The sequence below is a fragment of the Lissotriton vulgaris genome, chromosome 1_1, assembly GCF_964263255.1.
Source record: "Lissotriton vulgaris chromosome 1_1, aLisVul1.2, whole genome shotgun sequence".
In the NCBI taxonomy this organism is placed as follows: Eukaryota; Metazoa; Chordata; class Amphibia; order Caudata; family Salamandridae; genus Lissotriton; species Lissotriton vulgaris.
In genome coordinates this window covers 1,910,342,304-1,910,360,097 of record NC_141685.1, presented here as the reverse complement: position 1 = coordinate 1,910,360,097, position 17,794 = coordinate 1,910,342,304, and positions in this window count along the sequence as shown.

Genomic DNA, 17,794 nt, shown 5'->3' with positions numbered 1-17,794 from the left:
TTGTTATTGAACCCTTGCTTACTACTATTAGAAAATGTATTAATATCACTGGTAATAATATTAAGGTTGTTACTATTAAAACATTAGCATATGCAGATGATATTCTTTTGTTTGTTAGCAATCCCGAATTCTCATTCCCTCCATTAATAGACATTATTTCATTATATTCACAGATTTTAGGTTATAAATTAAATGCTAAGAAAACTGATTTTTTTTCCTTTTAATTTTCTGTGTACACCTGCTATGTTACCTCTACAAGAAATAATTTGGCAAAGGTATAAAATTAAATACCTTGGGATTCTGTTTACTAATTCTGTGAAAAAAATCATATTAAATTGCGAATCTATTGTAAACTATATTAAAGAAAAATTCTCCAAATGGTCTGCACTACATTTGTCATGATGGGGAAAAATTGATTCAATAAAAATGGTAATTTCCCCCAAAATCTTTGATTTCCTAGTTTTGATTCCTAGTCAATTTCCTATGCAGTTTTATAAGACTATTGATAGATATTTTCCTCAATTTCTTTGGAACAATAAAACATCCCGTATAGGATACAAAAATAAAAAATGGCTTAATGTAAAGGAGGGCTTACATTGCCTGACTTTTTTAATTAACATAAAGCGTTTATATTAAAACAAAGTTCTCTTTGGTTTAATAATTCCCACCATAATAATCTCCCTACCTGTCTTCTTATGGAAAAGAGTTTGATAAAGCCATTCCCTTTATTAACAATGTCTAACAAGTCAATATTGCTTAGAAAGTCGACTATTTTGAAATCTACAAAGTTAATCTTTCATGATTTAGATGCTCTTTTCCAATCGACTATTTTCCATTCTTTTGAAATCCCAAATAAAAATTGTCTCAATCAGTAAAATATTGGAAATCCTGGATCAAAGCTGGTATTTTCTTATTTTAAGGATATTTACTATAATAATACTCTCTTATCGTTTGATGATCTACATCATAAATTTAACTTATCTCCTGCTGATTTAGTTAAATATGACATTTTTTGTAATTCTATTCCAGACTCCTTTCCTAATAATTATTACTTCAGATTCCATGACCTTTCTTCATGCAGTTTCTTCTTCACCTCATGTTGTGTCATTAATTGATAAACAATTGAATAATTTTCAAGGCAACAATATTGAGTCGATTTCATCATTTTGGAATAATAAACTCTCAACATCTTTCTCTTTTGATATATGGAAGAAAATATGGTTAAATAATACTTCCAGATGGTTACCTGCATCATTATATCAAACAAAATATTGTGTTCTCCCCCCCACCGCCGATTGGTGCTGGCTGCCACTGCACTTGGACTAAATTGTGGTCAGTGACTTGGCACACAGATTCCAAAAAAGAATGGCAAATAAATCCACTGAAATGGGAAATACTTGCAGAATAATCCAGAGTGGTTTATAGAAATGGTGACTCATCTTAACAGAATGCAATAGACAGGTAATGCAACCTTTTCATGATATGGGAGAAACCAGACTACACAGAAGTTAGTCACAACCTCAGCAGCAGAATGCCCCACTTAGGAGTTCTCAGACACACACTGGAAAATCGAGATGGTTGTTCAAGACCTGTTGAAGTAAGACCAAATATGTTTAAAATACGCACTGTGCACAAAATTGTTTTGGTGAAATAAAATTATTTGTGGAATTTAAAATTGCACCTGCGATGCATCGGACTTTAGCACATCTCCAAGATGGCCTTAGGAGGCAGAACATGCAGAATTGACTTGAAAAGGAAGCAGCTGTGCAGGTAACACTGACTATGTGGAGAACGAGTAGGAGTCAGCAGTGATGTGAAGTTAGAAGACACATGTACCAACTGAGTTCCTTGTGCCTCTTACCTGCTACATATATAAACACTTCCAGCCTCTGTCTTCATTTGAGGTTGGGAGGAGGAATAAGTAAATTGGGAGCATGTGTTAGGAACGCTGGACAAACTGTCTTTGAATAATACATCCACTTCATCACTTGGTCATATTGTAGGTGAGTTGCAGAAAGTTTTTTCCCATACCCCCAGCACCAGTGAATACAACACAAGACATGCATAATGATCTGCAGCCCTTTACGTGGCAGAAAGTGCCAGGGCACATAAGAAGACATTACATCAGTAGAATGCAGAGACACAAAAGATCTGAAATTATTCAGATATTTCATGCTTGCACGAATTGTAAGCTTTTCAGTCAAGCAAGAATGCGTATTGTGATTTCGGCACATCGAAGACACCTTACAACATGACCCCAGGAGCGTATATCTATGCTCCCTTAGCACCAGCAAATGGCTGGTGATAACTCCAGGTGAATAGCATTTGCAAAATGTGGCGTAAAAGGGTTACCAAGCGCTATTCCTCATGATTCCACCGCAGGCAAATTCAGGAGGACAAGCTCAGTGCTACAGTTAATCCAATTTATAGGTTATACCCCACATATCTGTAGTCGCCTTTATATGAGGCGGCCACTTCACAGACACATAGACAATATAATGCTGCTTTTCTCAGAAACTGCCTGTGGCATATATCCTCTCAGTCAAAAGTAGCTTCCAATTGTAGTGTAGTTCCTATATTCCCAATAGGCTCTGCGCATTGGAATAATATATCTTATAGATTAGACCTAGGACTGAGGTCGACTAGGTCTCTTTCGAATATATTAAACTTAATAGTGAATGCCAGCTAGCTCAGAGGTCACTAGAAACTTTCTCTAATTCACTAGAAGGGATTAGTTAATGACAACCACATAAACATGACAACTTTGTTTCCCAAGAATAAGAAACGTATCTCTAGAGTCGTGGAAACAATAGATAAGTATTTCACTCAGTCAATCGTGCATGCTTCGTTTCTACAGAGTTGCAGAGAAATAGAGAGACCGGCGTTTTCAATGACAGGTTTATTGAACAGTTTTCTTTCTCATGCAAGAAAAGTGAACTGATACAATCGTAATGGAGACTGCAAAGTATAATGCGTACAGCGAGAACAATATTATAAAATAATACTGTAAGAGTATTGTATGGTTTCGAAGCCATATAAAAAGTACTTACATAAATAACAATAACTAAAAATACTCAACTGGTGCTTTTAAAATACGCCTACCCCAATGTACCTAACCTAAGTCTAGTACACTGGAAGAAGTAAGTATTGTGTAGCATAGGTTTAGTTTTCTTTGCCATGAATCTATCCAAGATTTCCCTAGGTTCTAATCAGCTCCATACCTTAGTTAGAATGAAGGAGGTCTGGTATCTCTGTCTCAGGACTCGATTTCCCAACACCCCGCAAGGGGTGCTTGGAAACACTAGAGCTGGATTATTGCCGAGAGAAATGCAGCCTCTCCATCAGTGCGTCAGCTGGAGGGTCAGCTTCCTTTGGCACTTGCTGTAGCGAGCTGCGTCGCGCAGGTAGATAGTCGAACTGCTCTGAACCACCGTGTCTTGCTTAGTGCAAGTGAAGGCATATTTATACCTTGAAGGTGTCTAGTTTGACATAAAGTCGGGCATTATAACGTCAGGAAAGAACTCCAAGGGATTAGTAGTTCTTTGGAAAGTACATGAGTTCTTGGACAAATCAATATTTAAGCAAGGGAAGGTCCCTGACTGCTTAAGCTGATTTTCCAAGAAATCATGTGACTTTTTCATACGGGTGGAAGTAGCCATGCCTGTATTTGGTCGGCATGGGCTATGTCTAAATAAGGGAATGATTTCTATGCCTATATTAGGGCAGTGTGAATTGTACCTATATAAGGGCATGAATCAGTAAAATTCACTTGAATCCTAAAACGCCATACAACACCCACTCCACTTTATTATGTGTGACATTACTAAGTTATAAAACACACAAAACATATCTAAACATGATGTGTTAAACCCCACCCAAAATAAAAAAATGCATTCGAAATGGTTGTACACGAAAAGAGCATTTGTGCTGTACACAATAAAAAGCAATGTTTCATTCAAAGCATATAGATGACATTTAAAAAACGCTATCTGAATGAATCATGAAAACACATTTATGAAATGGCTCAGAAGAAAAAAGTCGAGACCATTCCATGACAGAATATATAAATTGTTTTGTTGTGAACAAGGTCAACTATTGTCCCTTGGAAGTATTCAAAGAATTATTGTTCTCTAGGAATAGTTCTACTTTAAGCAGATTACTTTGCGCCAAAAAGAAGTTCAATTTTGGAGAAAAAAATATCAAATTATAGAAAAATAGAGTTCCAAAGTTAGAAGTTTGTTTTGGAAAGTGAAGGTCAAATTCAGAGTTTCACAGAACACTGTGTGCTAACTTCAAAAGTCAGTGTCATTGTTTAGAGAAAACATCAAATCTTCTAAGCTGGTAAAGATTTTGTCTACTACTGTAGGTGAAAGTTGGACTACCTCATTCAGCAGATCAATTGCACATAGATGAGAAGCATCGCCGTCAGCGTCAGCTGCATTAGCAATGTTCAAAGTAGATGGCATCTGTGTGCCTGTTGCTCCACGTCTCTGACCGTCAGCAGTTTGCGTCTCTGAGATCTCTACGAATGCCGCCATCAGGATTGGTAGGCACTGGGGACAACACAGTGCATGAGCCGTTACTGGTTCAAGCAAAGTATCAACTTTCTTTGGCAGGGCTGATGGGAGTGTCAGACAGATGTCTAGCACGCATTCTTCTCCACATAGCAGGCATCGTAGAACAGGCAAGATGCAATCTTGCCAGATTGATCGGAATGATAGAAACCATGTGGTATTTAGATATATTAAACTAGCCAAGCCCAGAATTTGTATATTGCTCATGACACTTCATTGCCAGGAGGGTGTTCTCCAAGGTGATCTGGGTGTCGATGGTGACTTGTCTTGTCATACTGGAGCTGAATGAATAAAAATAGTATTCTTGCTAAGAGACCCAAAACGAGAGGCAGGCCGCCAAACATAGAGTGCACGAAGTTTGGAAATATGCTAGAACCGCTTCAAAGGGTGCTAACAATCCCGCAAAAATCATCTTAAATACATGTACAATATCACTCGTATCAGACATGTTTAAGATACGACCTAAAATTTCTGAGAAATGTATAGGGCAGTTTGTTAATAAATGGGCATGTATATCTGCAGAAGTCCTTGCAACCTGCAGATCATACGTCTCTTTGGCCAAGGTGAGTGGCACCCTTTTTTGTAAAAGAATGGCCTTCAGTCTGCTTAAAGTATCAATTTGAATAGAAGAGATGTTCAGTGAAGGCCTTAAAGGCGACTCCCCATCTAACTTAGTTTTAGGAAACAATACTTGCATACAGCAAGTGACCCTGGCTGACACAGTAACGAGATAGGGGGTTCCTGGCAACATGCCACACCAGCTGTGATCATTCAATATAATGTAACTTCCATTATAAAGCTGCCTAAAAATTGGATCTATCACTGCAGCTGGAGAACCTTGCAGGTAGCAGGATAAGTTGCTCGAGGAACCATCGCAAGCCCCGTGTAAATGAATACCCTGACATAATAGTGAACTACTTAGTGTGTTTTCACAATTCGTACCACTAAGAAACACTTATTTTCTCCCACACCAACATTTGTGTGTAAGGTAAATCCCATGATGTCTTGATGTATTCTTTACCCAACCTTTCATATACGCCTGCTGGTATATGTTTTAAACAATACTGATAATGGAAAATCGTCACAGGCAGAGTGATTGTACCATGTATTATCCATTCTGTTTCTGGCTTCTCAGAAACAGTTAATGGTAATCTTTCCAGTTTTTCAATGCTCAGCACCGTATAGTCTGCCCCTCTTTGTGCCAAAGTGATTTGTTTATCTGTAAGGTTAAACTAAAAAAACAATGACATGCTGTTCATTAGACGCCATGGCACATCTCCTGAAGTAAGGTTTAACAACGTCCAGCCCAAAAGCATTATAGAGCGCAATTTTGACTAACCATGCTGTAACATGACCAAGTCCTGTTCCATTATGTCAATGGCAGAGGATACTATGCAGTCCAAAGAATATAGTCTGGATAACAGAGTCGTTAACCCATTGTCAACTACAGAGAGAAATTTCTCTAAATTAATAAGATCAATTTCTCGTATCCGTTCTGCAGTCTCTGCTTGCGTTGTTTTCATTATACATGGCATAGATACCGGCATATATATAAAACGTTTATGATGCAGTTTCACAGGTCCTTGTAAGACGCCCATTAAATCAACGCCATCTTAATCAACGCCATCTTTAAGTAAAGATAAGTATTGTTTTACTACTGTTAGTGTAGATTTTTGAAGCCACTCAAGGCACAGTATGATGTTACTATCCCTGGATGATGTCTCTGGACATATCTTGGATCTGGCCTGGTGAATGTGAACTATTGTGTTTTATTCAGGAATCTATCTTGACAGTTGTTTGTATCTGTGGGCCAGATTAACCCTTTTTTCCAATCAGGATCTGTTCTGTTGTTAAGTAAGATAGTTTTTACGTCAACCACCCTCTCTGAAGTGCTACTTCTTGCAGGTGTAGGTGTAGGTACTGACGGTTTATTTAAATCTTTTAACTTAGCTAACCCAAGACAAGATGTCAGTTGAACAGTGTAATTCAAAAACATTATTTGTTCTGGGATAATGCAGGCTGTAAATAATGCTTATAAGCCCTGCACCTGCCAGTCTTTTGTGCCCCAGACAGTTTCTGTCTCAATGGTGTCCTCCAAAATTCAAAACCTAATGTAAACAGCTGAGCATAAAAGACCGCAGAATAAATGTGCTTTGTATTTGTCAACATACTTTTCATTCCTATCCTATTAACATTTTTAAAGTAAAATGATTCTGGATTGGAAATATTAAAGCCTGAAAAGTACGGAAATGTTTCATAAAATGTTTTGAGCTACCTTTTGGTGGCATTGGACAATGTTCCCATTGATTATAAGTAAAAACATTTCTAAGGTTTGCAGACCTATGTAAGAAATGATGACCTCACTGATTATAACAGTACATTTGTTCATAATATGATGAACCTTCTAAGTATTCATAATTTGTAAATTTTGCAGACATTTCTAAGTCTGACATCATATTATTAACAGTCTCAAATTCCCAATCATCAGAAAATGTGCTGGGTGAAACAAAATTACTCAAGGAAACCTTGAATTGGTGTGGGATCTTCAACAGCTCCATTGTAACAAGAATGCCATATTCAGTTCTGTCCCAAGCTATACCACCTGGTATAGGAATGGCTGTGATGTGTACTGCTGACAAGTCTCTTTGTTCACGATGGGATGATTTGTGTGGCTTGAGGAGTAAGTTGATGTTCTTTCTTACTGTGTCCTTTGTACTATATTTTTCATTGATCAGCATTCCCAAGGTAAATACCAGAGTCAACCAAAGTAGAAGAAAAAGTACACCTAAGATAATCCATACTTCAACCCATGGTGAAACCAGATATATGTTTCCAGTTGTTGCAAGATATCTGTTATTTGTTTTTTGAAAGTTTTTTCAGCTGGAGGCGTTTCAGGTTCACTTGGATCCTCGGAAACGATATCAATGTCAATGAAGTAGCCAAGGGCAGTACTATCAATTGTAGGGATTGCTTCCGGATTCAATGAAATCGCTGGAATCACTTGATCACTTGTCATATTGGTATACTCGGATGCTATATCATTGTACACAGGTGTTTCTTGATGAACTGTTATTTGGGTCTCAAGAGGCACAAGTTCCATGGCTTTGTTACATAATCCTTTGTTCTGTGCTGCAGAGTCTTCAAATGTTATCAGTCTCTCAGCCTGAACCTCTTGGATTGTAGCCAGATCCGGGCATCTACTACATCTTTGGAGCCCACTTGGCCTACTACTTATGATCGGCAACATGATATGGTTTTACCAGGTTGATGGATGCGAACCTGTTCTCCTGTCTTCCAGCAAGGTGTGGCAGAAGTACTGTTCTTGATCCTTGAATGACTAAAACAGGTACTGGTTGTCAGTATGAAGGCCCAAATTCCTTCTTGTCCACGATCTTTTCTCTGACTAGTTCCCCAATCTTTGGAATCCAGGCAGGCCTTGCTGGGATGAGTGGTTTCTCTTCAGTGGTCGTTGGCTTCAGGATTACGTTGCTTTGACTTTTTCTTGTTTCATTTAAGTCCTGCAAAACAGCCAAACGGTCTTTGATATCAAAAGGTGTTTTTTCTACCACTGGAGTGTCACGATCAAGGTCCTGGACAATCATTCTAGTTCCAAAAAGGATTTCCTATGGAGTGATTCCCCCTAGAGAACTTCTTGGCAGATTGTTAAGACTATGTTGGACACTTATTAGATGTTTGACCCACCGTCACCCTAGCCTAGTACCCTAGCTGTTATAGATTGCTTTATGTCTCGGTTGTTTCTCTCCACAACCAAATTTCCCTCAGGATGGAATGGACTAGAATACCGCAATGCAACGCCCAGATTGGCCATGGCCTCCTTGTAAGCCTTTGAACTAAACGCAGGACCCTGGTCAGAATGTAGCGTTCTGACTGCGTATGTGCCGATAAAAACTCGCAAATCTTTTATAACAGTTCGGTCGTCAGCCGAGCACTGGGGCCACATCGAAATGAATCTCGTCTTAATATTTGTGGGACCGCATTTGTCCATTGTGATATTTGCGTGTAGATAGACAAATGCTATATAACAATGGTGTCTGTCCTGGGCTGGCTACACTGTAGTCAGGTATCTGGTGGCGGTCTATGCTGCGATATCTGTTGCAGTCATGGCAATTAATTGCAAATGTGTGAATGTGACTATTCATCCCTGGCCACCAGTACACCTCTTTTTATTCTAGTATAGATTTAGAGATCCCCTGATGCATCAGACCCTCTCCCAAATGAGCTTCGTGTATCAAAGCTACTCTACGTTTCCTGTTTGGTAGTACTCTATCCCCCATTCCAGGTATTCGAACAAAAGGAACGGAGTTGGCATCAATTATGTATGAATATTCGAGTGGATAGTTTTGAGGTAACGCTGCACCGCTGCCTTTGCTTGTCAAATTGACAGCTAGCATTATTTTGCCGTCTATTTTTGTTTTTGAATGAGTGATTGCAGCTACGGAGGCCGTTTGCACAGCTGCCTTCAGGGTTTCATCAGCCAATGAATTCCCTGCAACATGAACGCCATCACGTTGATGACTCAGTGTATGGATCACGTGAGCTTTTTGTAGTTCTTTTTATAACTGAACTACTTGTGCCCAAAGCAATTTATGTTTGATTGTGCCATCTTTCGCATCTTTGAAACCGTTTTCAATTCAGTTCTGCAAGTATTCGTTATAAGATTGAACACAATAATATGAACCGCACATTATAAGTGTGGGGAATTTGCGATCTGTATTTGGGAGCGCCATCTTGAAAGCCTGTAGTTCAGCTCCCTGAGTTGTACAATCTCCGAGAGATTGTGTTTTTGTGACCATAGGTCGGAATTTACCATTGCGCCAGTGACCTTCAACGATCGCACACGCAGCACTATAAGCTTGTTTACCCTTAATTGCGGCCTGTGCTGATCCAGCTGTATAAATTATACATTCATACTGTTCAAGAGGCAGAATCTCAGTGGGCAGAAGACATTCTTGTTCGTATTGTAGAAATTTTTGTGTTTTCAAATACGGGTCAAAAATGTATTCAACGTCTGATGCAGCAAGAGAATTAATCCATTGTATCCATCTTGGATGTAAAGCCTTTGCATTTGGAATGCTCGCTTTTGTCACTGCTTCTAAAGCAGGTACAGGAGTAACACCCATTATGCGTTTTCCCTGTGCGAGGGCCCTCTCTTTTGCTTCTGCAGTTTGAACCTCTGTCAGAATTTTTTCTGTAGAAGTGAATTTAATTTCTGCTTGTGTGTACAAGTGTGATTTATAAGCAATAGGTACTTTTTCTCCGTCATTAAAGGTTAAGTACGTGAATCCGCATTTTCCTGGAATGATTCGGATCACTAGGTTGCGTATATTTATGCGTGTTTGTAAATGTGTTGTTGCTAACATGTCTGTTTGCACTGAACGCAAAATTTCTGTGTGTTTTTGAGTCCAAATAATTTGTTTGAAATCTGGTTTGATTAATTCGTAGAGAGGTCTAACCCTTTCTGCGTAATTTAGAATGTAAGTTCTTTAGAAATTTAGAAAACCTAGAATTGACTGTAAGTTTTTTAGCGTCTTTGGAGGTTGGAGCAGCGCACATTTCTCTAGAAAGTTTGCCAGGCTTTTGCCCTCACTTAATAATTCATATCCTAGGAAAAGGACGTTGAGGTGGGCAATTCTTGATTTCTTGAAATTCAATTTATACCCTTCAGAGGCGAAGCCAAGTATTTTAGTGATCACCCTGTTCAAGTGCCTGTCCAAGTCATCATCTGTTAAGTAGATGTCATCGACATATGATAATGCTTCATCATCATACGTTTGTAGTAATTTTGAAAATAACCCTGGACTATTCTTGAATCCCTGGGGGAGACAGCAAAATTGACGCGGTGTCCCCATACTTGAGAAAGCGGTTAAATACCTGCTTTCTGGTGCAATATTTTGACTGAAGAAACCGTTGGAAATATCTAATGTAGTTTTATATTTTTTACGCATAATGTTATTCATTAGTGCTGCACTGTGTGCATTTTGTACTCCAAAGGGTTTGCAACAAGAGTTTAGATGTCTGTAATCCAAAACTAAACGATATGTATTGTCTGGTTTGGATACAGGAAGCAAAGGATTGTTCATTGACAAGGTGCATGTTTCAACCACTCCTTGGTATTCAAGTTGATCTAAGATCTCCCTGACTTGTTTTTTAGCTTCTTGCTTAGAAGGATACTGCCTTTGTGCAGTTGGTTGAATTTTTAATTGGATTTTATGTTGAGGAGAATCCTCATCCCATTCCACATGATTTTTATATAATGCAGGTGTCTGGGCGACTGCCCATTTCCTGGCATATGTGTATTTTTTATGAATTTGAATATGGGTGGAGAAGGCTGGCATAATGATGTCTTCGTCATGTGGGCACTCCCTGACAAATTCAGGTGGCCAGTCTTGTTCAGCTAGAAGAATGTCATAACCCTTAGAGAGCTTCTCCCAAAAGGGTGCTCTTATTTTTCTAGTAATGTCCCCCTCCATCCGGAGTGTTACTTCATATAACGTGTGCGGGACACTAACCCTGGTATCAGCAGTTTCAACTTGGATGTATTAATTCAAGTCCACTGTCTCCAGATGATCCTTCAAGATCTTGCTAGCTACGGTTACTTCTGCTGCGCTGCCTAACATCTGAGCCCACTCCCCGTTCTTGAGTTGTGTCCTCAAGATCCTCGCCATGTATGATTTTTAGACCTGCTACCTTCTTTTCAGTGAATTGAGTTTTCTTATTTTTTGGACCGTGTTGATCGTCTTTGGACTTCACGAGTTCTTCCTTTTGTTCTGATCGTCCTCTTCTTTCTGTGATGAAGTCTTAAAGGTACGAGAGGAACGTGTATCAGTATCTTGATATCTATCAGGTTTTCTCAAATTATCCCTATTTCTGAGGTTATACCTTCTTTCAGAGGGCTCCTTTTGAGGAGACCTACCTCGGGATTGAGAACGCTTCTCTTTAGAAGTTTGTTTAATGTTCTCCCACTTCTTTTCAGGAACAGTGCAAGTGTTTTCAATAAAGACCTTTTCGGGAATTTCCGTCAGCTGCGGTTTTACTGGTTTACCACCCAAACTGTCTCTACCTAGTTCTTCACTGGATTTTTCGATTATTCTGGCTAGTTCTTGAGGTTGCTCGGTTACATCAAATTCTCTTAACTTTTGGCGGATCGCCACAGATGCTGCTTCACCTTTAATATTAGCTAATATTATTGTTGAGACCTGTTTGAAATCTTTCAGTAATTTCATACCTAGATTTAAAGCAGGCTCTGCCCCGTATTCATTTTGAATCTTTTTCAGGACGTCTGGTATTACCGCCATAGATGGAACACCATGTGTTTTTGTGTAGATTGCACCAAAGACTGTACCCCAAGTATCGCAGTCTTCCAGGTGTGGTGCGATCCCCATTGGTAAACAAAGTGTTAAAATCCTGTGTTTCTCATGAGGGGTAGTATCAGGAAATACTGCTTCAATTTGAGTCATTTTTTGAGCTATCCAGAATGGAATGTGTTCCCTTTTTGCAGGTAATTTACCAATGACTGATTCTATAGTCTGTGGTGTGATTTTATTTGTGTTCCCCTGGTAAGGGGTGTGTTGTGGAATTCTTATAGGAGGTTGGACTGTTAGAGTCGGCATAACATATTAAACCAATCGTCTATGTATTTTTATTAGTTGTTTTAGTTGAACTAATAGTTCTTCACCTGACATTTCTTCAATGTCAGGATGTGGTGTATAGCTTGCTAGTACCGGCCATGTTGCTCCTGGTCTACCTAGTAGACCGAGCCTGGTAATATAATTTGGATGTTGTAGGGCACCTTTAAACCAGGGTGTATGCTCTTGGTAAGTTAGTGGAATTTCAATATTCTCGAAAGGAATGTATTCCGTTGGATGTTCCTCTACTTTGTAGAAGTGAAACACTGAATTTGCTTCAGGGAAGATAATCCACGAATAGAATACCTCTGTTTGCCGATATTCGTGTGCCTCCATCACAAAAATTACCCTACCACCACTTGATGATAGGCCATTTGTTATAAGTTTTATAGTGATGGCTTTCCTTAAATTTTCTGGGATGAGTATAGCATCCAAGTCATCTTGTTGGAAACCTGTAACGTTTAAGCCGGGTAGGGCTGCAGCTGCTGCACCTCCACTGGTTGCGTTGTTGTCGCCATCCGGCATTGTTTATTGAAAGTTGCAGAGCAAGTTTCAAGGAAACAAAGATAAGGTGCACAATATTTTGGAACACTGTATCCTTCAACGTTGAACAAACCAAAAACTAATTCATTGGATTTTCGTCCTACTCAGTTATGGCGGATATTTTATCCTTTTACCCACTCCAGACATCTATTGGAGTATTTTACAGGAAAAAGGGGTCTCTGAGAAAAGCACGACTGAGTTACTTTATTATCTAGCGTTAAATTAGTGCCTTACCAAACGTTGGATGCAATGTAGTGTAGTTCCTATATTCCCAATAGGCTCTGCACATTGGAATAGTATATCCTATAGATTAGACGTAGGACGGAGGTCGACTAGGTCTCTATGGAATATATTAAACTTAATAGTGAATGCCAGCTAGCAAATAGGTCACTAGAAACTTTCTCGAATTTACAAGAAGGGATTAGTTTCTGACAACCGCATAAACATGACAACTTTGTTTCCCAAGAATAAGAAGCATATCTCTAGATTCGTGGAAATAATCGTAAGTATTTCACTTAGTCAATCGTGCATGCTTCATTTCTACAGAGCTGCAAAGAAGTAGAGAGACAGGCGTTTTCAATAAAAAGTTTATTGAACAGTCTTCTTTCTCATGCAGGAAAAGTGAACTTCTACAATCGTAACGCAGACTGCAAAGTATAATGCGTACAGCGGGAACAATATTATAAAATAATACTGTAAGAGCATTGTATGGTTTCGAAGCCATATAAAAATACATACATAAATAACAATAACAAAAAATACTCAACTGGTGCTTCTAAAATACGCCTACCCCAATGTACCTAACCTAAGTCTAGTAAGCAGGAAGAAGTAAGTATTGTGTAGCATAGATTTAGTTTTCTTTGCCAAGGATCTATCCAAGATTTCTCTAGGTTCTAATCAGCTCCATACCTTAGTTAGAATGAAGGAGGACTGGTATCTCTGTCTCGGGACTCAATTTCCCAACACCCCCCAAGGGGAGATTAGAAACACTGGAGCTGGATTCTCGCCGAGAGAAATGCAGTCTCTCGATCAGTGCGTCAGCTGGAGGGTCGGCTTTCTTCGGCACTTGCTGTAGCGACCTGCGTCGGGCAAGTAGATAGTCGAACTGTTCCAAACCACTGTGTCTTGCTAGAGCAAGTGAAGACATATTTATACCTTGAAGGTGTCTAGTTTGACGTAAAGTTGGGCATAATAACGTCAGGAAAGAGCCCCAAGGGAATAGTAGTTCTTTGTAAAGTACATGAGTTCTTGGACAAATCAATATTCAAGCAAGGGAAGGTCCCTGACTGCTTAAGCCGATTTTACAAGAAATCATTGTGACGTTTTGATACGGGTGGAAGTAGCCATGCCTGTATTGGGTCTGCATGGGCTATGTCTAAATAAGGGAATGATTTATATGCCTACATTAGGGCAGTGTGAATTGTACCTATATAAGGGCATGAATCTGGGAAATTCACTCGGATCCTAAAACGCCATACAACACAATCGCCATGATCTCTGTTAAACGTGATGTGAGTTGGTTGCGTCATTTGCATGTCGAACCAACGCACACAAACTCTTTATTTTATAAATATAGTAATTGGTTAAACTAATGTGCACAACATACTGCATGCGTGAAAAGATTTAAACAAAGAACACCGATCGCCATTTTCATAACGTTTTAATAGTTCTCCTTGAAAATAAAAGTAGCCATGTAAGAAGTAAGGTTAAACATGTTTTGTTTGACTTTTGTCTCAGTGTATGTTGCCTGTGGAGAGTGACAACTTGAAACATTGGGACTGTGGCTGTTTATAGAAAGCACAGCACAAAGAGGCTTTGAGCAAAGGTCAGAAGCCGGCGCCGTCGTCGCCAGCACATCACCCACTTTCAAAGCTGCTACCTGTCCTTGTGGGTTAGCATTATCATCTCCTGGTGGTAAATTATTCATCTGTGCGCACCAACAGATCATCTGGCAGGTGTGTGGCATAGAATAAAGAATGAGGGGCCGCACCAGTCTAGTGCATGTCTTTTTTCAGATACCGAAAACCAGCTAACGAGACTCACTGGGATATTAATGTGGCACTCACTATCTTGGAATATTCAGATGTAGACTTGCTGCTGCGTGCTGCGGACAACTATTAGAAAATGTCTGTCTCATCTCATACAGTCTTTTTGAAACGTCTTCTGTTACAGAAGCTGTGAATGAACATACACACTTTTTGTTTAACAGTGTTAAGAATTTATTGACCGAGGGTTGGCGACAATGTCATTGTAAGTCAAGAATAACATCCATGTGCTTTATATTTGTGTCAGCTGTTACGTTTCTTTTCTTCATCACCTAAATACAGGTATCATTCAATATGATATCTATATATACTAATAAACATTCTTCCAGGAGTAATATATTATTGAAGAATGTAATCCTTTATTAAAAATGCTTAGTTGAAATCAGAATTAAAGTTTTATTTCGGCCTACAAAGGTGTAAGCAGGCTGCTTTTTCACTTGTTTATGTGCCCTGTCCATACGCTGCACTTGGGTGAAAGTTCAGCGTTGCCAAATACATCATAAATATTACGTCTAAATATACCAGAGAAGTTGAGGTGAAGTTAATGCACTGTTGTGATGGCACTGGGTCCTGAAAGGTATGCTGGAGTTTTCCCATTCCACAAGTGCCCAACTGAGTGTGTATCCGGTACCCTGATATTTATTTTACCCTTGTGCCTATCACTGTTTACTGCTTCAAAGACACTAATGTCAGTCAGGTGCTGAAACATCACACTTCATTGTGCCCTTGTTGTGGGTGCTCAAGTTTGGAGACAGCCTCATTGTTTCCTGCTGTGAGAAGCATCACTCTACTCAAAGGCTGTGTCTGGAGACTAGCCTTAGAAGGGCACTTGAAAAGAGAACCACCCCAAACCGGTTCTGAAGGGTGAGGCAGTGATTCACATCTCCTGTTTAGAAAATGTGCATAAAAGTGTGTTTCAAACCACCTCACTTTGCTTCAGTTCCTAGTCCTTATTGATCAAGGATGGCAGTGCTGCATGACAGGTGTTAGTGTATGCCTGCCAGCCAGTCTCCCAGCCGTGAGAGACATCTCCTGAATTTTGCCCCTTCTGTTGGAGGAACTGAGAGTCTGCCTGCTGCCTAGAAGTCTGTCTCCCTACTGTGTTAGGGAAGAAGACTTCCTGGTCCTACAAGAGAAGAGACTGCCCAGGAGAAGAAGCCCAGCTGGCCCTGACGGAGGGACTTCCAGACATAAGTGACTGCCTGAGAACAAAGCCAGTAGTTACTCACACTGCAGAATGATCCCAGGCTTCTCAGAAGCTTATTGGCTGGAACCTCAAAATGCTTAAGTGAACAACTAGGTCAGGGCTGCAACTTCCTTGATGATCATGTTGTCCTAGTTGGGGCTGCAACTACCTTGGCGATCATGTCAGCCTGGTTGGGCCTGCAGCTACTCTGGTGATTGTGTGAGCCTGATCGGGTCTGCAACTGAAGTTTTAAAATGTAACAGCCTGTCAGGGCTGCAAATCCTCTGGTTATCTTATTGGCATGCTTGGAGCCCCTACCTTCTCCAGCATTAGCCAGCTGCCAAGCGGGAGTGCAAGCATCCCACTGACTGGACGGGGCTGCAGTAGTTCCACCTGCACCTGCTTTGAAGCACCAGGGCTTCTGATCAATGCTGGAGTTAACTACAGCATTGGAAGAGACAAGGGATAAGCCCAGCCACTGTATGTTGTAGCTTCTGAGGACTGCCTCCAACTACCTCGGGCTTTCATTCGTGGTTGGAAGACTAAGATAATTAAACAACAGGTTCTGAGCTGGGATGGTGCAGTGAGCTAAAAAACGGTGTTGGATTAAGCCCTGATCTCTTGACTGGGTGAGAGTATTCTGCTTAATTCAGAAACTCTGTCCATCACCACCCCCTGTTGTTTAATTATTTTGTCCACCATAGGCGTGGAAGGGTATACTCAGACGTGAGTCCCTAGCTCATTGCACCATCAGGATTCAAGCAAGCCGGGCCGAAGACGGCTGAAATGCCAGAAACCGGTCCCTGGTAGCTTGTTTCCTTCCCAGTGAAAGAATTGGCTTGGTAGTTTGGTTTGCCCTGTTCCCATGATACACTGGGCCAGGGACAGACTAATTTGCATATAGCCAGGTTCTGAGCTGGGATGGTGCAGTGAGCTAAAAAACGGTGTTGGATTAAGCCCTGATCTCTTGACTGGGTGAGAGTATTCTGCTTAATTCAGAAACTCTGTCCATCACCGCCCCCTGTTGTTTAATTATTTTGTACACCATAAGCGTGGAAGGGTATACTCAGACGTGAGTCCCTAGCTCATTGCACCATCAGGATTCAAGCAAGCCGGGCCAAAGACGGCTGAAATGCCAGAAACCGGTCCCCGGTAGCTTGTTTCCTTCCCAGTGAAAGAATTGGCTTGGTAGTTTGGTTTGCCCTGTTCCCATGATACACTGGGCCAGGGACAGACTAATTTGCATATAGCCAGGTTCTGAGCTGGGATGGTGCAGTGAGCTAAAAATCGGTGTTGGATTAAGCCCTGATCTCTTGACTGGGTGAGAGTATTCTGCTTAATTCAGAAACTCTGTCCATCACCACCCCCTGTTGTTTAATTATTTTGTCCACCATAAGCGTGGAAGGGTATACTCAGACGTGAGTCCCTAGCTCATTGCACCATCAGGATTCAAGCAAGCCGGGCCGAAGACGGCTGAAATGCCAGAAACCTGTCCCCGGTAGCTTGTTTCCTTCCCAGTGAAAGAATTGGCTTGGTAGTTTGGTTTGCCCTGTTCCCATGATACACTGGGCCAGGGACAGACTAATTTGCATATAGCCAGGTTCTGAGCTGGGATGGTGCAGTGAGCTAAAAAACGGTGTTGGATTAAGCCCTGATCTCTTAACTGGGTGAGAGTATTTTGCTTAATTCAGAAACTCTGTCCATCACCACCCCCTGTTGTTTAATTATTTTGTCCACCATAAGCGTGGAAGGGTATACTCAGATGTGCACCATTGCACTCATTGCACCATCAGGATTCAA